Raw genomic sequence first — 23287 nt, 5'->3', positions numbered from 1 at the left:
TTCTGAGACCCGCCCAGCTTACTGGCCCTGAGGAGCGGGGTACTCTCACAAGGAGTGGAAAGTTTCAAAAGATGGTTAGGGAGTACCTTGCCGACCGTACCAGCGTCCTCCGTGATTCCTCTGTGCCTTTTAATTTTTGGGTATCCAAGCTGGACACTTGGAAAGAACTCGCTCTGTACGCCTTGGAGGTCCTTGCCTCCCCTGCCGCTAGCGTGTTATCGGAGCGTGTTTTTAGTGCCGCTGGTGGAATTATAACTGATAAGCGCACTCGCCTGTCAACTGACAATGCTGACAAGCTGACCCTTATCAAAATGAACAAGGGCTGGATTGGGCCAGACTTCTCATCACCACCAAATGACAGCAGAGTAACATAAAGTCAAATCCACTGTGTTATTTCGGGAGGTGTATTCCCATGCACCGCTTCACACCCACACATGGGTATATGCTTCCTCATTTAGGCTGTTTTTTGCTCTTCTCCTTATCCTCCGTCTCCACCACCACTATACCACCAGGTTGACTCTGGTCCGTGTTGCCAGCATTCCAAGTTCCTCCGTCCTAATTTTTGGCAGCTTTTGCTTGGAAGGCATAGGCAAAGACTATGGGAGACCCACTCCCCAATAATGGGAATAATGTTTTTAATATGCTGTACTGCATGGCTCTTGTAAGGGGCATTGCAAGTTCCTCCATCCTAATTTTTGGCAGTTTTTGCTTGGTAGGCATAGGCAAAGACTATGGGAGACCCACTCCCCAATAATGGGAATAATGTTTTTAATATTCTGTACTGAATGGCTCTATTAAGGGGCATTGCAAGTTCCTCCATCCTAATTTTTGGCAGCTTTTGCTTGGAAAGCATAGGCAAAGACTATGGGAGACCCACTCCCCAATAATGGGAATAATGTTTTTAATATGCTGTGATGCATGGCTCTTGTAAGGGGCATTGCAAGTTCCTTCATCCAAATTTTTGGCAGCTTTATCTTGGAAGGCATAGGCAAAGACTATGGGAGACCCACTCCCCAATAATGGGAATAATGTTTTTAATATGCTGTACTGCATGGCCCTTGTAACGGGCATTGCAAGTTCCTCCGTCCTAATAAGGCATAGGCAAAGACTATGGGAGACCCACTCCCCAATCATGGGAATAATAACGTGATAGCGATTCAGAAACTCTGGATCATACTATGCTCTATCAATGACCCAGAAGACATTTTCACAATGTAGGCCTATGGAGTCTCGTTCTGATGCTCCATAGGATTAAATTGTAAAAGCCACTTCCCGGTCACATAAAGCGCAGTGTAATCCGGGGATTTGGAATCATCATCACGTGACTCAGAAGAGGAGCCGAACAGCGCTGGATAATAGAGAATAGTGGTGAGTGAATATGTTCAAAAAACAATCGCAAGTTGTGAATTCGGCATGAATATGGCACATTCGGATTCGTGATCGGAAACACAAATTTTTTTTCTTAAAATTGGCAAAAATCGGTAACATTTAGTGGCAACGCAATAATTCTTCCGCGCTTTTTCACCAAAGTATTTTTAACACTTTGGCTAGCATACTGCTTGTGTATAATGATCTAGGGGACGTGTTTGATGATGAGAGGGGCTAGAGGGAGAGCTGACAGATGCTGAAAGCAGCGCCATGCTTCTAATTTTTTTTTCCTAACTTTATGTGTGCAAATAGCGACAAGCCAATCAGGGCTCAGGAAGCATCCACTCTGTCCAGACACAAGGGCTTGCGCCATTGGCTGCTGACATCACATGTCCTCTCTATATAAAGAGTGGACATGTTGTGAGAGCGCCATTTTCTAATTATAGCAAGTCACCTACGTTGCTGCTGGACGCTGCTTCTGCATACTAAGAGATTTTAGCTAGTTAGCTAGGTGATTGCTTCTATGTCAGATAGTTTAGATAACTAGTACCCTGTGTGTCTGTGAAATTGACCTTCCAGCAGATTTTTTCTTCTTGTGCCATTACTGAGGTCCACACAGAGACAGCAGAGCCCATGTCATAGAACTCTGTTGGTCACTGCTTCTATTGTGCTCCATGCACGAGTATCCCTTAAAAAGTGTATTTTTTCACTTGCTAATATGATACAACAAGCCCTACTAGCCCACCTTGTCATTTTGTGGGGTTGAAATTCAGCGGTAAGCAGAACTCCTGAGTGCAGAGTACAAAAATCTATTTTTTTCATTTGCTAATATGATACAGAAAGCTATAGCAGCCCACCTTGCCATTTTGTGGCTTGAAATTCAGCTTTATGCACAGTAAAAAACTATTTTTGCTGTTGCTAACATGAGTGAAAAAAAATTTTTTTTCTGTGACAAACGTGATACAGTCTGTCATAAGCCACCTAGGCCTTTTGTGGTGTTGAAATTCATCTGTTTTCAGAGTAAAAAAATCTATTTTTCTGTGGCTATCAAGAGTACAAAAAAATTCTTTGACAAACGTGATACAGTCCACCATAAGCCTCCTAGTCCTTTTGTGATGGGGAAATTAAGCTGTGTGGAGACTGAGTAAACAGACTATTTCTTTTTTTTGGCTAACAAAAGTAAAAAAAAAAAATTTTTTTGTATGACAAATGTGATACAGTACATCATATGTCACTTTGTCATTTTGTATATAAAGTAAAACTGGGAACTCAGAAGAGATAAACTTCAAATTTGATTTTAATTGCAGTTCAAGCACCAAACAAAAAAACGTTTCGGTCATACCAGACCTTCCTCAGTAAGTGCAGACTGTGCAGTGAGTTGCCATTACCATGGCAACTCACAAGACAAGAGGTGGATACCACATCTGCTGCCTTCTTTATCACCCTATATCCACACATTGGAACATATCCCTGACACTGTGTCTATCTTCCTACCCTATACAAGCTTCCATAACGCAGTCTGCACTTACTGAGGAAGGTATGGTATGACCGAAACATTTTTTTGTTTGGTGCTTGAACTGCAATTAAAATTAATTTGAAGTTTATCTCTTCTGAGTGCCCAGTTTTACTTTATATACATACCGGTTTGGACCCTACTGGAGCACCTTACACAGTAGTGCTATGGTTTACTTTCTACTTTGTCATTTTGTGGCAGTGAAATTCAGCTGTATGCAGAACTCATGCAGAGTAAAAAAAATCTATTTTTTGCTGTAACTAACGTGATACAGCAGGCTAGATCTGAGTTTGAAATATCTTGGAGCATATATTCTATGTTATACAGGCCTCATCCACAGTAAAAAAAAAATACTTTCTTCTGTTACTAACGTTATACAGCAGGTGACATCTCAGTTTGAAATAGTATGGAGCATAAAATAATCTTTATTATTATATAGCACCAACATATTCTGCAGTGCTTTACATACATTATCATGGCTGTCCCCATCGTGAGCCCCAATCTAAATTCCCTTTCAGTATTTCTTTGGAGTGTGGGAGGAAACCAGAGAACCCGGAGGAAACCCACGCAAACACGGGGAGAACATACAAACTCCTTGAAGATGTTGTTCTTGGTGAGATTTGAACCCAGGACCCCAGCACTGCAAGGCTGAAGTGCTAACCACTGAGCCACCGTGCTGCCCATATCTCCCATGTCATATAGGCCTCATCCACAGTAAAAAAAATTATTTCTTCGGTTACTAACATTATACAGCAGAGGACATCTCAGTTTGAAATAGTTTGGAGCATATCTGCTGTGTTATACAGGCATCATCCACACTAAAAAATACTTTCTTCTGTTACTAACGTTCTACAGTAGAAGGGACATCTCAGTCTGAAATTGTTTGGAGCATATCTGCTATGTTATACAGGTCTCATCCACAGTAAAAAAAAATAATGTCTTCTGTTACTAACAATAAACATCAGAGGACATCTCAGTTTGAAACTGGTTTGGACCATATCTCCTATGTTATAATGGCTTCATCCACACAAGAAAAAATACTTTCATCTGTTACTGAAGTTATACAGTAGGGGACATCTCAGTTTGAAATAGTTTGGAGCATATCTCGTATGTTATACAGGCCTCATCCACAGTAAAAAAAATACTTTATTCTGTTACTAACATTATACAGCAGGGTACATCTCAGTTTGAAATAGTTTGTAGCATATCTGCTATGTTATACATGCATCATCCGCACATCATCCACGCTACTTTCTTCTGTTACTAAAGTGATACAGAAATCCATATCTTACCTTTTCATTTAGTGCCGCAGAAATTCAGCAGTGTGCAGAACTGGTACAGAGTAAAAAAAATCTAACTTTTCTTTGCTAAAAGCATGCTCCTATCACAGTATCTGAGCAACATGAATGAGGAAAAGAGAGGTCATGGTGCAAGGGGGAATAGGCTTGGTGTTCACGGTATACGTGGGGTAGGTGGTAATGTTAGTGAAATCATTAGTGAACCAACAGCATTACGTCCTATTCAAAGACAACTGACAACTTCTGTTACTGGATGGACTACTCCACTCCTGTTCTTTGGCAGCCACACAGCGATACGCCTTGTTGATAAGGGCCAGAAAGAGCAGGTGCTCCAGTGGATGGCAAGAGTTGCTTCAAGTCGCTTCTCCCCTTCTCCCTCCACTTCAACATCACACACAGTACAGTCCACAGAGATGGCACCTCAGTTACTCTTGCTTCCCCCTCGTCACAACTCTCCAACTGACTGTAGGGAACCACAGATTAGTGAGTCTGCAGAACTGTTCACATATTTTATGCCATGGGCATCAGAGGTGTACTCCAAACATGCGTAGAGCAAAGAGAAGGAAAGCATCTGCAACGATGCTCCAAATTTTTTTCATTTGTCTTTGGGGCAGGACAAAGTAGAGTCCAAGCAGGTTCCTGACCCTCGTCACCAGACATTAAACACCAGGGGTGGAAATGATCCTGATGAGACTCAGATACCTGAGGCATATGCGGACTGTACTGTGCTGTCAGGGCAAGAAGAAGAGAAGGGTCACTCTCAGGGAGAAGAATGGGATAACACATTGGATAATAACGATGTTTTAGATCCCACTAACTGCAAACCCAGAGGAACGCAGCTGTGTAGCTCATCTGAGGAGGTGTGGAGGAAGAAGAATACCAGGAGGTTACGTTTTGCTCTAGGGCGCAGACACAGAGAGATGCAAGCACTAGGATCGTTGCATCCTTAGCCACAATTGCCGCTGTGGCCAGCAGCGGTCGCGGGTCTACAGCTCGCAGTGGGCGGCAAGGGTTGTCTAGCCTGGGCTTTTTTTGAAACCACAAAGGATGAACCAACTCACGTTATCTGGCAACTTTGCAAGAAAAAACTCAGTAGATGGAAAAAGTGCAATAATTTGACTACTACAGGCATGAACCTTCACATGTGCAATCAACTTGCATTACACTGGCAATCACACTGTGATAAAATGCAGACCAGCGGACCTCAATAACCATCAGCTGCCCCATCAACCACATCTGCTTCTTTTTTCTCCTCTGTTACAATGCCAAGTATTGTCATGCAGATCTCTGACCGCAGAACCTCTAGTTCTTTACCTGCTCAAGTCAGGCTGAGTGAGAGCCCGTCAGATGTAACGGAAACGGATATGCCTGCTGTGTTTGTTTTACTGAGCCCACCACATGTTTTTCAATCCATTGTAACATCTCTGCCTGCACCTCACTCACGGTCCAGCAGTTTGTCCGATTCACCATACTCCGCCCTCTCTCAGCACTGCAGCCAGCCCTCGGTACCGCACTTGTGGTCACGTAATAGATAGTTTTCTCCTGTGTAGGATGAAACAAAGAGGTTAATCTCCACCATCTCCAATCTGTTGGCCATGGAAATGCTGCCTTTCCGCCTGGTAGATACAGTTTCCAAAAGCTGATGGTCATCGCAGTCACCCAGTAACAGTTGACCAGTCGTCATTAATTCTCTAAGAAAGCTGTGCCTGCTCTACACCAGCATGTCACAGACAACTTTTTTTGTTCCTTGACTAAATCTATGTCTGCCAGGGTGCATTTCACCACAGACACTTGGGCACTGGTTGACTCTGATGGCTGTGGGGACACTTCCTCCACTGCTTCTTCCTCCTCCACCTCATCTACGACCTCCATCTGCGCACTAAACCTCTGCCTCAATGAGATTCGAGTTCCAACAATGCAGAACGAATCCACACCACCTCCGTACTGCACAACCAGGGCTTACAGTAATCAGGCAGTCTTCAAATCAATAGGCCTTGGAGATCGCAGTCATACAGCTGAAGAGTTGTGGACAGCTCTTTAGGCTCAGTTTTAGCAATGGCTGTCTCCGCTGAACCTGGAGCCAGGGAAGACCATGTACGATAACGATGCAAACCTGGTGGCTGTCCTACACTGAGGCGAGCTCACACACGTGCCTTGCATGGCTCACATCCTCAACCAGGTTGTACAGCGATTTCTCTGCCACTATCCTGGCCTGGATGAGCTGCTTCAGAAAGCATGGAAGCTGTGTGATCACTTCCATCGTTCTCACTCCTCAGGTCATCGACTTACATCGATAGAGAGGTCTTTGTCCATGCAAGTTAACAGGTTGATATAAAATGTGCCGACACAGTGGAATTCCACTCTGCACATGTTGCAGCGACTGTGGCAGCAACAATGAGTCCTGATGCAGAATGTCATATCATATAGCCTGGGTCAATGCATTACGGACGTGGGGCTTATCACTTTTACGGAGTGGGCACAGATTAAGGACCTCTGCACCCTTCTGCTCAGTTTTTAAATGGCTATGAAGATGGTTAGTGCTGACAATGCTGAAATTAGCATCAGTATTCTGGTCATCTACATGCTGGAGCAGACTTTGAATAGCCTGCAGCAGGAGGTGGTGATCCCAGAAGATGAGGAGGATGTGAAAGAGATAACAATGTCTCAAAGTTCCAGTTTGTCGCCACACAGGCGGATGCCAAGTGAGGGTGGATTACTGCGATCGAGGGGGGTTAGTAATACCAGACAAACTGTAAATGAAGGTGCAAGAGCTGAGGAACAAATGGAGGAGGAAGAGGTGATGGGCGAGCAACAGTCAGAATATGAAGAAGATAATCATCCCCTCTGTGTTGTTTGTGGTTGGCGGAAGGGTACTGAGAAAACAAGCATCAATGTTACCCAGCCATTAATACAGCATGGCCTTGGACCTCATGGAAGAGCCCAACATATGAGTGCCTTCTTTATGCACTATCTGCAACATGATCCCCATATAGTTAGGATGCTGACTACTGGAGTGCCACTCTGTTAGATCCATGTTATAAGAATAGATTTTGCCAGATGCTTCCTGCCCTGTAAAGGGACCAATGAATGCTGGAGTATCGAAACAAGCTTTTAAACAACCTTAAGAGAGTTTTTTCCCCAGAAAGCAGTGAGGCACACAGTGTGCATCGCATCTGTAGACTTTCAACCTCCGGCACGTCAATTCATCAATGCCAAAACCTTAGCAGCAGCGTAAGTGGCAGGAGCTATTTCTGTGAGCCATTTCACACATTTTTTACACCCGCTCGTGCACCAGCACAACAGAGTACAAGTCTGACATGTGGTGAATGAGTGGAGAGGATGGTGGAGGAGTATCTAGACTAGAGATGAGCGGTGTTCGACTAGAACTGTTCGCCAATCTCAAATTCGAGCTGTTTTGGGCGGTGTTCGAGTTGTTCGACGAACCCGAACGATTTGCAAAAAATTCGGCTGTTCGAGGTTATGTTCGATAACTGTTCGTGCACCAAAAGCGTGTCCTGCATGTCTGGCGCTATTTAGAGCACCAATCATGCAGGGATTGTCTGCCACTCACTGTAATGCCACAGCCATGGTGGTTGTGGCATTACAGTGATTGCCCAAATCGATGGGAACAGTGCCAACAGTGAAACATGAAAAGCCGGCAATTCAGCAGCGGCATACACCGGTACCCGACAATTTAGAACCGAAAGAATAGAGCTTCACACATAGATTAGATAGATATAAACATGTCAGCCACATATATACGAAGTACAGTGAAAGTGCTGCTTACTGTACTTGTCATTTAGCGTAAAGGATTTATCAAAAAAAATAATAGTGTTTTCATGCACCGTCTCTTTAAAAAAGCCGGCCGGCAATTCAGCAGCGGTACCCGACAATTTAGAATAGAAAGAATAGAGAATCACACATAGATTAGATAGATAGAAACATGTCAGTCACATATATATGAAGTACAGTGACAGTGCTGCTTACTGTACTTGTCATTTAGCGTAAAGGATTTATCAAAAAAAATAATAGTGTTTTCATGCACCGTCTCTTTAAAAAAGCCGGCCGGCAATTCAGCAGCGGTACCCGACAATTTATAACAGACAGAATAGAGCTTCACACATAGATTAGATAGATAGAAACATGTCAGTCACATATATATGAAGTACAGTGATAGTGTTGGTTACTGTACTTGTCATTTAGTATTAAAATAAAGGATTTATTATTAAAAAAATTGGCGTGGGGTTCCCCTTAATTTTAGGCTCTAGCGGAGGTTAAGCAGACGGCTGGGGCAGATGTTTGAAGCCTGGGAAGGGGGTAATACCCACGGAGCTTCCCAGGCTACTAATATCAGCCCCCAGCTGAATACATAGCCTTTACTAGCTATTAAAATGGGGGACCCCCCAAAAAAAATGACGTGGGGTCCCCCCTAATTTAATAGCTAGCAAAGGCTAGGCAGACAGCTGGGGGCTGATATTAATAGCCCAGGAAGGGAGCCATGAATATTGGCCCCCTCCCAGGCTAGAAACACCAGCCGTCAGCCGCCCCAGAAATGGCGCATTCATAGGATGCGCCAATTCTGGCACTTAGCCTCGCTCTTCCACGCTGCCCTGGTGCGGTGGCAGGGGGTAATAGGGTTGGGGTTGATGTCAGCTTATAATGCCAGCTGACATCAAGCCCAGGTTAGTAATGGAGAGGCGTCTATAAGACACCCCCATTACTAACCCCATAGTCAAAGTTAAAAAAAACACAAACACCCAGAATAAAGTCCTTTAATTGAAATAAAGACACAATCCTTTATTGTTCTAAATTAAACCATACTTACCGTCACGCCCATTCCAGCTGAAGCCAACGATCTCCTGCAATAAAAGAAAAATAATAAAGCAACCTCATCCTTACCTTTCCATGGTTCCCACGACAGCTTCAGCTCTGCTACATCGAGATGACAGGCTGGACCGCAGCAGAACGCTACCATCCAGCCTCTCATCCCGCAGACACTGAGAAGCGCAGGCTTGCTTGCGCTGCTCAGCGTCTCTCTGTGACGACATCCAGATGAGCCGAGTTCATGTCCAATGAACTCGGCTCACCTCTTGCACGTCACTGACAGCGTGGGAAAATTCTCACGCTGAAGCGGTGAGTGCAGGAGAATTCTCCCACGCTGTCAGTGACGTGCATAAGGTGAGCTCATGTCCAATGAACTCAGCTCACCTCCTGCACGTCACTGACAGCGTGGGAGAATTCTCCTGCACTCAGCGCTTCAGCGTGAGAATTCTCCCACGCTGAAGCGCTGAGTGCAGGAGAATTTTCCCACGCTGTCAGTGACGTGCATAAGGTGAGCTCATGTCCAATGAACTCAGCTCACCTCCTGCACGTCACTGACAGCGTGGGAGAATTCTCCTGCACTCAGCGCTTCAGTGTGAGAATTCTCCCACGCTGAAGCGCTGAGTGCAGGAGAATTTTCCCACGCTGTCAGTGACGTGCATGAGGTGAGCCGAGTTCATTGGACATTAACTCGGCTCATCTGGATGCCCTCACAGAGAGACACTGTGGAGCGCAAGCAAGCCTGCGCTTCTCAGTGTCTGCGGGATGACAGGCTGGATGGCAGCGTTCTGCTGCGGTCCAGCCTGTCATCTCGATGTAGCAGAGCTGAAGCTGTCATGGGAACCATGGAAAGGTAAGGATGATGTTGCTTTATTATTTTTCTTTTATTTCAGGAGATCGTTGGCTTCAGCTGGAATGGGCGTGATGGTAAGTATGGTTTAATTTAGAACAATAAAGAAATGTGTGTTTATTTCAATTAAAGGACTTTTTTCTGGGTGTTGTGTTTTTTTTAAATACTTTACTAGAAATTCATGGTGGTCATGTCTAATATTGGCGTGACCCCATGAATTTCGGGCTTAGGGCCAGCTGATAATGCCAAGCTGGCCCTAACCCCTTTATTACCCAGTGAGCCACCGCATCAGGGCCCTGGATGAGTTGGGTACAGCGCCAGAAGATGGCGCTTCTATGAACGCGCCATTTTCCGGGGTGGCTGCGGACTGCAATTTGCAGCGGGGGTGGCCCAGAAAGCTTGGGCCTCCCTGCGCTGCGGATTCCAGCCCCCAGCTGCCTAGTTGTACCTGGCTGGACACAAAAACAGGGCGAAGCCCCACGTCAATTTTCTTTAAATTATTTCATGAAATAATTAAGAAAAAAAGGGCTTCCCTATATTGTTGTGTCCGGCCAGGTACAAATAGGCAGTTGGTGGTTGGGGGCAGCCCGTTCCTGCCTGCTGTACCTGGCTGGACACAAATATAGTGCGAAGCCCCACGTCAATTTTTTTTAAATTATTTCATGAATTTCCTGAAATAATTTAAAAAAATTGAAGTGGGGCTTCGCACTATATTAGTGTCCAGCCAGGTACAGCAGGCAGGAACGGGCTGCCCCCATCCACCAGCTGCCTATTTGTACCTGGCCGGACACAACAATATAGGGAAGCCCTTTTTTTCTTAATTATTTCATGAATTTCATGAAATAATTAAAAAAAATTGAAGTGGGGCTTCGCACTATATTTGTGTCCAGCCAGGTACAGCAGGCAGGAACGGGCTGCCCCCAACCACCAGCTGCCTATTTGTACCTGGCCGGACACAACAATATAGGGAAGGCCTTTTTTTCTTAATTATTTCATGAATTTCATGAAATAATTTAAAAAAATGTACGTGGGGCTTCGCCCTATTTTTGTGTCCAGCCAGGTACAACTAGGCAGCTGGGGGCTGGAATCTGCAGCGCAGGTAGGCCCAAGCTTTCTGGGCCCCCGCTACAAATTGCAGTCCGCAGCCACCCCGGAAAATGGCGCGTTCATAGAAGCGCCATCTTCTGGCGCTGTACCCAACTCATCCAGGGCCCTGGTGCGGTGGCTCACTGAGTAATAAAGGGGTTAGGGCCAGCTTGGTATTATCAGCTGGCCCCAAGCCCAAAATTCATGGGGTCACGCCAGTATTAGACATGACCGCCATGAATTTCTAGTAAAGTATTTAAAAAAAACACAACACCCAGAATAAAGTCCTTTAATTGAAATAAAGACACAATTCTTTATTGTTCTAAATTAAACCATACTTACCATCACACCCATTCCAGCTGAAGCCAACGATCTCCTGCAATAAAAGAAAAATAATAAACCAACCTCATCCTTACCTTTCCATGGTTCCCACGACAGCTTCAGCTCTGCTACATCGAGATGACTGGCTGGACCGCAGCAGAACGCTGCCATCCAGTCTGTCATCCCGCAGACACTGAGAAGCGCAGGCATGCTTGCGCTCCTCACTGTCTCGCTGTGACGGCATCCAGATGAGCCGAGGTCATGTCCAATGAACTCGGCTCACCTCATGCACGTCACTGACAGCGTGGGAAAATTCTCACGCTGAAGTGCTGAGTGCAGGAGAATTCTCCCACGCTGTCAGTGATGTGCATGAGGTGAGCTCATGTCCAATGAACTCAGCTCACCTCCTGCACGTCACTGACAGCGTGGGAAAATTCTCCTGCAATCAGCGCTTCAGCGTGAGAATTTTCCCACGCTGTCAGTGACGTGCATGAGGTGAGCCGAGTTCATTGGACATGAACTCTGCTCATCTGGATGTCGTCACAGAGAGACGCTGAGCAGCGCAAGCAAGCCTGCGCTTCTCAGTGTCTGCGGGATGACAGGCTGGATGGCAGCGTTCTGCTGCGGTCCAGCCTGTCATCTCGATGTAGCAGAGCTGAAGCTGTCGTGGGAACCATGGAAAGGTAAGGATGAGGTTGCTTTATTATTTTTCTTTTATTGCAGGAGATCGTTGGCTTCAGCTGGAATGAGCGTGATGGTAAGTATGGTTTAATTTAGAACAATAAAGGATTGTGTCTTTATTTCAATTAAAGGACTTTATTCTGGGTGTTTGTGTTTTTTTTAACTTTGACTATGGGGTTAGTAATGGGGGTGTCTTATAGACGCCTCTCCATTACTAACCTGGGCTTGATGTCAGCTGGCATTATAAGCTGACATCAACCCCAACCCTATTACCCCCTGCCACCGCACCAGGGCAGCGTGGAAGAGCGAGGCTAAGTGCCAGAATTGGCGCATCCTATGAATGCGCCATTTCTGGGGCGGCTGACGGCTGGTGTTTCTAGCCTGGGAGGGGGCCAATATTCATGGCTCCCTTCCTGGGCTATTAATATCAGCCCCCAGCTGTCTGCCTAGCCTTTGCTAGCTATTAAATTAGGGGGGACCCCACGTCATTTTTTTGGGGGGGTCCCCCATTTTAATAGCTAGTAAAGGCTATGTATTCAGCTGGGGGCTGATATTAGTAGCCTGGGAAGCTCCGTGGGTATTACCCCCTTCCCAGGCTTCAAACATCTGCCCCAGCCGTCTGCTTAACCTCCGCTAGAGCCTAAAATTAAGGGGAACCCCACGCCAATTTTTTTAATAATAAATCCTTTATTTTAATACTAAATGACAAGTACAGTAACCAACACTATCACTGTACTTCATATATATGTGACTGACATGTTTCTATCTATCTAATCTATGTGTGATGCTCTATCTTTCTGTTCTAAATTGTCGGGTACCGCTGCTGAATTGCCGGCCGGCTTTTTTAAAGAGACAGTGCATGAAAACACTATTATTTTTTTAAATAAATCCTTTACACTAAATGACAAGTACAGTAAGCAACACTATCACTGTACTTATTATATATGTGACTGACATGTTTCTATCTATCTAATCTATGTGTGAAGCTCTATTCTTTCTGTTCTAAATTGTCGGGTACAGATGCTGAATTGCCGGCCGGCTTTTTTAAAGAGACGGTGCATGAAAACACTAATATTTTTTTTAATAAATCCTTTACACTAAATGACAAGTGCAGTAACCAACACTGTCACTGTGCTTCTTATATGTGTGACTGACATGTTTCTATCTATCTAATCTATGTGTGATGCTCTATTCCTTCTTGTCTAAATTGTCGGGTACCGGTGTATGCCGCTGCTGAATTTGCCGGCCGGCTTTTTTAAAGAGAGTGTCTTCTGAGCAGTTTGTCAGCTTTTGGACACCTTTGCAGGTGTTTTCTATGTGTTTCTATGTGTTTTTGTTTGCCTGCCATTGGTTTTAACGGTGTTCGACGGTGTTCTAAGGTGTTCGACGAACAGTTCGACGAACAGTTCCTCGAACATCCCGCTGTTCGACGAACCGAACCGAACCCGAACACTACGGGGGTGGCTCAACACTAATCTAGACCTCAATATCAATACCATCAGAAAGAATATGGACCCTTTTACATTTTGGTCTTCAAAAATGGATGAGTGGCCTAAGCTCGCCTGTCTTGCCTTGGAGGTTTTATCATGCCCGACAGCCAGCGTTCTCTCAGAATGTGTCTCCTCATCCTCCTCCTCCTCCCTGTCCTCATGCCATCCACGCTGAAAAGATCGTATGACAGTTGTGCAGGTAGTATCATCTATAGCGCCGGAAACTAGCTCCTGTTATTCCTCCTCCTCTTCTTCCTTATTCTCCCCAAATCCACGATGGGATGAGATTAGGCTGGGCAGTGTGGAATCACCCTCTATGGTCCCTTGCTCCATCTCCTCATGCTCAGCCTGCTTTGCATCCTCTTTAATTGTGGGCAGAGAGTGTTTCAGAAGACAGAGAAGTGGGATGATGATGCTAATTATGGCGTCATCGCCACTCACCATCTTGGCTATGTTGATGCTGGTAGTCAACAACTGCCCTCTTCTGCTCATAAATCCTTCCCAACATCTGCAATGAAGAGTTCCAATGCGTGGGAACATCGTACACCAATCGGTGAGCTGGAAGCTGCAAACGCTGCTGAAGCACGGCAAGGATGTCGGAAGCTTTAGCTGATTTTCTAAAATGGGCACACATGCAGTGTATTTTGACAAGCAGATCTGGCAGATCTGGATAGGTTTTGAGAAACCGCTGATCCACGAGGTTAAGCACATGGGCCAGGCATGGTACGTGTGTGAGCTCGACTCGCCACAGAGCCGCCACAAGGTTCCGGCCATTTTCACACACGACCATGCCTGGCTGTAGGTTCAGCGGTGTGAGCCACAGATCTGCCTGCTCTTTCCGAGCTGTCCACAACTCTTCAGTGTTGTGGGGTTTGTCACCTAAGCACATTAGCTTCAGCACAGCCTGTTGCTGATTGGCTGAAACAGTGCTGCAATGTTTCCACCTTGTGATTGATGTGATCATTTCGGAGATGGAGGCTGAAGAGGAGGAGGAGGTGCAGGAGCTGTAGAATCTGGGAGCAACCCTGGTTGACCCATGGCCCTCAATCTTCAGCATTGGAGGGACGTGTTCCATCCCAAGGTCCGACTGGGTCCCGGCTTCCACTATATTAACCCAGTGTGCTGTCAGCAAGATGTACCCTGCCCACAAGCAATTGTCCACGTATCGGCGGTTAGTTGGACTTTCCCAGTAACTGCGATGTTGAGGGCATGGCTAATGTTGTAGGACACGTGCTCATGTAATGCGGGAATGGCACACCGGGAGAAACAGTGGCAGCTGGGGACTGAGTACCGAAGGACGGCCAACACCATCAGGTCGCGGAAAGCTTCCATCTCCACAAGCCTAAGAGGCAAGAGTTGGAGCGCAAGCATTCGCGAAATGTGTGAATTTAGCAGTGTGGCCTGTGGGGCAATGACTGAGTATATGCGCTTGCATTCCAAGGACTGGGGTAGGGACAACTGAACATTGCCTTGAGACAAGGACGTTGACGTGCTTGTTGATGGTGCTAGTTTAGAGTGTGCAACGACAGGTGCAGGGCGGGAGGCATCTTCACTTGCGCCATGGACAGGGGATTGGCGTGCACGCACAAAATCGGAAGAAACAGTGGTGTCACCAGTAGGCACTGTTTCTGGACCCTGGGGTTCGGCCCGCTTAGTCGGGTGCTTTGCTGCCATGTGCCTGATCATGCAGGTGATGGTCTGGCTGCTAGCTTTGCTACCCCTGCTGATGCTGGCCTGGCAGGTGGTGCAAATGACCTTTTTGGGGTTTTCTGTAGAATCTTTAAAAGACAACCAGACTCGGGAAGACCTAACAGTTGTACTGACAACTTCCGTCGTGTTGATGTTACGGGGAGCACTTTCCCGCCTTGTGTCTGTGGCCACCACACTGCTTCTTAATGCCTGTTTTGGTGGCAAAGTGACTGCAAGCATTATCTGCCATCCAACCAACAACCTTTTGACTCTGCTCTGTGTTCAAAAGTGGTGTTCTGCGGTCTCCTAGTAATTGGGACAGGAAGGTCGATCAACAAGATGTGGGTGTTTGCTGTGGCACAATTTCAGCTTGCCCATGGCCACGGCTTCAGCCTCTGCAAGCACCATGACCATCAAGTCCACTTCCCCGTCCCTTGCCACGCACCTTGCCCATTTTAAATGGAAGCCAATATTTTCCACGTTCATTACAAATGGCTGATTTTAGAACATAGTTAAATGTGATATGTCTGATGGAGAACCACGGTTTTAAATAACGGGCCTGTAGTTTACTAATACTATTCTTTACAGCAACCTCATGTGAATAGCTTTACCGACACACTGCAACAAAATAGAAATGGAAGCCAAAAATGGTTGATTTTTAACGCAGTTATATTTGATACATCTGAAGGAGAACCTCGGTTTTAAATAGCGGGCTTGTAGTTTACTAATACTATTCTTCAGAGCAACCTCGTGTGAATAGCTTTACCAACACACTGCAACAAAATGGAAATGGAAGCCAGCCAGAAATGGCTGATTTTGGAATGCAGTTATATGTGATACATTTGACGGGGATCCACGGTTTTAAATATCGGGCTTGTAGTTTACTAATACTAATCTTCACAGCGACCTCGTGTGAATATCTTCACTGACACACTGCAACAAAATGTAAATAGAGGCCAATATTTTCCACGTTCAGTTCAAATTTCTAGATTTTTATCGCTATAACAAGTGCTAACAAGCAAATGGAGCAGAAAAATGGTGTACTCTGGATTGCTTTTTAAGCAAATAATCAGGATTAAGATAAAAAAATTAGCCCTGGCCCCTTATATCTGGGGCTATGTCTACAAATATCTGTAACCACAGCAGCAGTAGACAGAACATGCAATGGACCCTTTTGTGCTATATGCACTGCAGTCTGCCACATACCCTACCTGCCTGCCTAACTCCTGCTATCACCACTGAATATATGCAGCTGTATTAGTCCTCAGAAGGACTGTTAGTTCAGATGGATATATAGATATGCTGTGGAATACCTATACTAACTAGAAACTAGCAAATCTCTCTCTGACTCAGCAGCAGCTCTCCCTAATCTGCCTGATTCTGGGGTAGACTGTGACGAGCCTAGCATCACTGGGTCTTAAATAGACCCGATAATGCTGTGCGGCCAGCCAATCACTGTAGTGCCACAACCAACATGGCTACGACATTACAGTGCGTTGCAAGCAATCCCTGCATGTTCATTGGCTCTCTAAAGAGTGCCAAACTTGCAGGGAGGTGACCCGAGTTCCAACCCGAGCAACCTGGAAATACTTGCCGAGCGCTGAGCTTGTCGAGTACCGTGATGCTCGGCCGAGTACCAAGTAGTGGTGAGCACATTCACTCAGCACTAATACTAAACTTTTTCCGGCATACTGTATCAGCTTCTCCTTCTCTATGCGATTCTGTCCACAGATCAGAAAATGTGACAGGTTCTCTTTAAACCATTTTTCATTTTTATCATTGTAAAATTACTGATTGTTTTAAATATGTTTTAAATATATTGTTCTTTAAACAATACATGTTTTTTACTAATCAGGGTTTCATGTTTGGAAGATCAGGGGAAGTTTTCACTATGCGTCTAAGGCATTTGGCATTCAAAGCAATGTTGCGTCAGGTTAGTGTCAACAGGAAGGTTCAATATCTCTGTGTGTACGAGTTATAACATCGGTATTTTTTTTATTGGCTAGGAAATATCCTGGTTTGATGACAAGAAAAATAACACAGGAGCTTTAACAACAAGACTCTCTACTGAAGCTGCTCAGATTCAAAATGTATGTATAATTCAGGTTTCTAAACTTTTTAATTTATTTTTCTTTTGTAATGCAGCGCTGCACATTTTACACTGGACAAAATATCTTGATTAAAAACTTCATAAATTTCAGGGATTCACTGAAGGCAATAACTAAGAATTTAGCCTTGGACCATCCTTTTACCAGAATGGATATTTTTTTCAAAATTCACTGCTGAATTCTTCTATGTAACAAAAATTTTGTTAAATCTTGATAAATAAATGAGCTGACCTCTAACGTTTTATAAGTGCATAATACAATTACATTATATCACCTCTCTATATCATCTTACATATATATCTACCATTGATGACAACCACAGATATTGTATCTTGTATATGTAAACAGTGTGATCTATGAGATCACTGGAGAAAGAGGTTTCAAACATGTGTTGTGACTTCCTCACATTTCTTAAGAAGTACTTTAAAGGTAACGTTTAAGCTAAAAAAAGAAGTTCTTACCTGCAGCTTTTGTAGTAATCTTAAGGTAAATGCCATTTTAAAAATGTTTGGCTGTCTAACTGGAACAGCAGCTACAGGGAGAAAATAAGTTATGTTCTCCCTGTAGTTACTCACCTACAGTCATTGGATGTTACTGGGGACTGTAACAATTAGTTCTCAGTACTCAGGGAACACATTTGAATCACTCCACATGTACCTTGGCTAGCAATATGCTCTACATACTCGCTGCAATCTGTTAGTCAGTGATCTGGGGAGTGATTTTAGCGCGCTCATTGTGTACTAAGCGCTAGCCTCCAGTAACTGTTCAGACAACTGAACATGTTTGAAATATTTACCTGAAGATTAGCACAATATCTGCAAGTAAGTTCCTTCTTTATAGTTGACAGTTTCCCTTTGAAGGAACTCTGTCACCACAGTATGACTGTTGAAACCAAGTACTGGCTTTTGGTTTATAATTTAAATACACCTTCCCACCTACTTGTTTTCCATCTATCTTCGCCATTCTCTGGCTCTATAATGTCAGAGCTGTCAATCAAAGAAGGACGGAGGGTGGAAATTGAGGAAAAACAAGCAGGTGGGAAGGTGTATTTAAATTTTTGGTCCTGCCATGATGCACTGAGCACCTGTACTTGGTTTGAACAGTCATTCTGTGCTGACAGAGTCCCTTTAATCTCCCTAGTTGTTTCTTAAGCCATGTATCCTAAGCAGACAATACTAAATGTGGTTTTAGAATCTGTTTGTAGAACTCTTTATTTTTTTGCTCCTGGAACAAGTAGAAATTGCTGTGTGAGATCCAATGTTTGTGAATTTATTTGTGTATAGTAGCTAACATTCTTAGAGAGTAGCAAATGAACCTTGAAAGGCAGGAAATTAAACAATTACAACATGCATCATGCCTGGGTTCAAAGATTTCCTGATTTCCTTTATGTCTATAAAATACTTCTATCCATACATGAATATATAAGAAATATTGTATCTAGACTAATGTCACTTTGAAAAATGAAGTTTTTTTGCGCATAATTTGGCCAATTTATGTGTGCTCATCAGCCACGACAAGGTCACCTTCGTATGATTGGTAACTACGCTACGCTACCACTGGATATGCCATTCTTGGGCTATATGCCTGTATGGACAATATGTCTCTGCTTAGGCTTTAAACCTACAATGTATGGGCTGGTAGAGCTAGTTAAAACCACCTGTGAAGGAATAGAAGGAATTAATGGGAGGGACGCATGGTCAGAAAAAAAGCTGTCAAACTTCTAATAGTGTGAACACATACCTGCTGCAATGTCCCAGGAGCGGGATCCCAAAAATGATTAATAGAAAAAAGAGAGGGGTCGCTCACTGGTCTATTCGGTTGCTCTGAAGAAAAAAGTAATCTAAATTGCATAAAGAACTTCGGCACTCCATACACGAATATATAAGAAATATTGTATCTAGACTAATGTCACTTTGAAAAATGAAGGTTTTTTTCGCATAATTTGGCCAATTTAGGTGTGCCCATCAACCACGACAAGGTCACCTTCGTATGATGGGTAACTACGCTACGCTACCACTGGATATGCCACTCTTGGGCTATAAGCCTGTATGGACAATATGTCTCTGCTTAGGCTTTAAACCTACAATGTATGGGCTGGTAGAGCTAGTTAAAACCACCTGTGAAGGAATAGAAGGAATTAATGGGAGGGACGCATGGTCAGAAAAAAGGCTGTCAAACTTCTAATAGTGTGAACACGTACCTGCTGCAATGTCCCAGGAGCGGGATCCCAAAAATGATTAATAGAAAAAAGAGAGGGGTCGCTCACTGGTCTATTCGGGTGCTCTGAAGAAAAAAGTAATCTAAATTGCAAAAAGAACTTCGGCATTCCATGCATGAATATATAAGAAATATTGTATCTAGACTAATGTCACTTTGAAAAATGAAGGTTTTTTGCGCATAATTTGGCCAATTCTATTCCTTCACAGGTGGTTTTAACTAGCTCTACCAGCCCATACATTGTAGGTTTAAAGCCTTAAAGACCAGTGAGCGACCCCTCTCTTTTTTCTATAAAATACTTCACCACTGCAAGTGAGAGATTGTATGTAATGTATGGCCCTGATATGGGCTCAAATCAGACCCGAGGACATTAAATTTGGTTGGTTACACACTATACATATATTAGAAAATCTCCCTAAGCTAAAAGTATTTTGGACAAGATGATATATCACGTCCATTTGTATTAAAGAGGATATGTCACTTATATACCTCATAAAATATCTGAGCTTTTCTGATTCTGCAGCTCTTTCCCATTCTGTGTTGCATTGTTCCAGTGCAGAAATAGTCACAGTTGTTTCTTCTGGAGCACACTATGTGAAGTCTCTGCTTCCGAGTCCGGCTGGACAATCCTTCAGAGTCTTCTCTGGAGGGTGTATTTTTATCCCTCCCACCCAGATGCTGCTAATCAAAGCTTGGAAGCTGGTCTAGAAGTCCATCAGTGTTAAACGCAGCCAAACTATTATTTGCAGCATCTGGAAGGGAGTGATAAAAACAATCACCCCTAGAAAAGACTGTGAAGAAATAGACTACAAAGCAGAGAATTCACATAGTGCACTCCAGGAGAAACACATGTGATTATATCTGCAATGGAGTGACGCAGAGCAAAAAGAAAAAAAAAACAGCAGAAACAGGGGAGCACATAGATTTTTACAAGGTATTTAATAAAATGATTTGAGCTAGAGAGAGATCATCTTTAAAGCGTTGTCTAGTCCAAATCAATAAGTCTGCAGTCACTCTGTGTGACTGCCGACTTATAGTTATGAGTGAATATGTTTGAAATCCGATCACAAATGTTAAATTCAACACTACTATGGTACATTCAGATTCGTGATCGGAAACGCAAGCATTTTTTCTTAAAATCGGCAAAAATTGGTAACATTTCGTGAAAAAGTTCGGGAAAATTATTGCGGTGCAACGAAAGTGTTTTTAACAGTTTGGCTAGCATACTGTTTGTGTATGATGATCGGGGGTGATGTGTTTGATGAGGGGTAGGGCTGGGGGGAGAGCTGACAGAGGCTGAGAGCAGCGCCGTGCTTCTAATTTTTTTCCCTAACCTTATGTGTGCAAATCAGGGCTAGCCATTCAAAGCGTAGGAAGCATCCACACTGTCCAGACAGAAGGGCTTGTGCAATTGGCTGCTGAAATCACATGTTCTCTCTATATAAAAAGCGGACATGTTGTGTGAACACCACTTTATGCTTCTAAGTGATCACAGTCGCTGCTGCTGGACGCTGCTCCTGCCTAATGAGAGATTTTAGCTAGATATATAGGCTGTTGCTTTTAAATCAGATTGTTTAGATAACTAGTGTCCTGTGAGTCTGTGAAATCAACCTTCCAGCAGATTTTTTTTTCTTGTGCCATTACTGAGATGCAGACAAACACAGCAGAGCCCATGTCATAGAACTCTGTTAAGCACTGCTTTTATTGTGCTCCATGACTGAGTATCGCTTAAAAAATCTTTTTTTCACTTCCTAATGTGATACAGCAAGGCCTACTAGCCCACCTTTTCATTTTGTGGGGTTGAAATTCAGCTGTATGCAGAGCTTCTGCATGCAGAGTACACAAATCAATTTTTTTCATTTGCTAATGTGATACCGCAAGAAATAGTAGCCCACCTTTCCATTTTTAGGGGGTAAAATTCAGCTGTATGCACACTAAAAAAAGCTATTTTTTCTGTTGGTAATCAGAGTTAGAAAAAATATTTTTTTCTGTGACAAACGTGGTACAGTCTGCCAAAAGTCACCTAGTCCTTCTGTGGTGGTGAAATTAAGCTGTTTGTAGACTGAGTAAAGAAACAATTTTTTTTCTGTTGCTAACAAGAGTAAAAGATTATTTTCTGTGACAAATGTGATACAATACGTAATATGTCACCTTGTCATTTTGTGGCGGTGAAATTCTGCTGTATGCAGAGCTTATGCAGAGTAAAAAAAAAATTTTTTTTCTGTGACTAACATGATACAGCAGACTAGATCTGAGTTTGAAATATCTTGGATCATATATTCTATGTTATACAGGCCTCATCCACAGTAAAAAAAAATACTTTCTTCTGTTACTAACGTTACACAGCGGGGGACATCTCAGTTTAATATAGCTTGTAGGATATCTGCTATGTTATAAAAGCGTCATCCACACAAAAAAAAAACTTCGCTCTGTTACTAACGTGATACAGCAAACCATATCTCACTTTGTCATTTAGTGCCGCTGAAATTCAGCTGTGTGCAGAACTGTTGCAAAGTAAAAAATCCAATTTTTTTTTTTGCTAATAGCGTGCTCCTACCACAATATCTGAGCAACATGAGTAGGAAAAAGAGAGGTCGTAGTGGAAGGGGGAATAGGCTTGGTGTTCAAGGTATACAGTTGTGCTCAAAACTCACTCAGCTTCTATGCACACACACTGATTGCAAGCAAACAGGTCACAGGTGAGGATGTTACTTTTAGTAGCCATTTTTGTCAAATTCTGAGCATGTTATCAGGCCAAAATCACCAGGGTATGTGAACTTTTGATCAGGGTCATTTGGATGTTTTTGGTTGTCATTAAGATTTAAAAAGAGAAAACACAGTAGTTTGACATTAAATGGCTTCACCCAACCAATAACCAGTGTGGAGAAAAAGTTTTTTGTTATCATTCATATTCTCTGAAACAAGGCAAAAAAGGAAAAATTCTGCCGGGGTATATAAACTTTTTAGCACAACTGTATGTAAGGCAAAATAAATAACCAAAACCAAAAGTGAGGATACAGTAGGTGAGGATAGAGCTGGTTGTGAAGTGGTATGGTGGAGCGAGGATTACTGAAGGTTGTACGCTTGTTGGAAGAGGCGTGTCTTCAGGTGCTTTTTGAAGGTTTCAACAGTAGGTAAGAGTCAGAAATGTTGGGGTAGAGAGTTCCAGAGAAGGGGGGGAGGCATGGGAGAAATCTTGTATGCAATTGTGGGAAGAGGAGATAAGACGGGAGTAGAGAAGGAGATCTTGTGAGGATCGGAGGTTGAGCGAAGGTAAGTACCGGGAGACTAGGTCACAGATGTATGGAGGAGACAGTTTGTGGATAGATTTGCATGACAAGGTTAGGGTTTTGAACTGAAGTCTCTGGGCAATAGGGAGCCAGTGAAGGGATTAACAGAGAGGACAGGCCAGGGAATATCGAGGGGACAGGTTGATTAGTCGGGCAACAGAGCTTAGGATAGATTGGAGGAATGCGGGAGTATTAGAAAGGAGGTCACAGAGCAAAAGTTTGCAGTCGTCGAGGCTGGAGATGATGAGGGCATGCACTAGTGTTTTTGTAGATTCATTGTTGAGGAATGTCTGGATCTGGGAGATTTTTTTTACTTGGAGTCATCATACTCCTCACCCTGCTCCTCCTTCCTCCCACCATTCCAAATGCCCTGAGACAACTGAGCCCACATTTGGACACTCCGAAGAGCTGTTTAGTTCATCTTTCCATTTATAGATTCTGGCCTCTCACTTGGTCCGCTCTGAAGTGGAAAGATCTTGGATATGCAGTTTGATGGAGAGATTAGAGTCCAGGGTTACCCCAAGAGCTGTTCACTTTTCCATCAATAGATTCGGG

General features: G+C 43.8%; 1 pseudogene; it reads left to right on the top strand.

The window, feature by feature from the left end:
• LOC141265128 (ATP-binding cassette sub-family B member 5-like) overlaps positions 1-23287 on the top strand; it is a 661237-nt pseudogene that overhangs the window by 421392 nt on the left and 216558 nt on the right.

Source organism: Phyllobates terribilis, unplaced genomic scaffold (genome assembly GCF_046119375.1).
Source record: "Phyllobates terribilis strain yellow unplaced genomic scaffold, ASM4611937v1 Scaffold_4__5_contigs__length_816908805, whole genome shotgun sequence".
Taxonomy (NCBI): Eukaryota; Metazoa; Chordata; class Amphibia; order Anura; family Dendrobatidae; genus Phyllobates; species Phyllobates terribilis.
The sequence above is the reverse complement of the archived record's forward strand: the minus strand, read 5'-3'. Positions and strand labels throughout refer to the sequence as shown.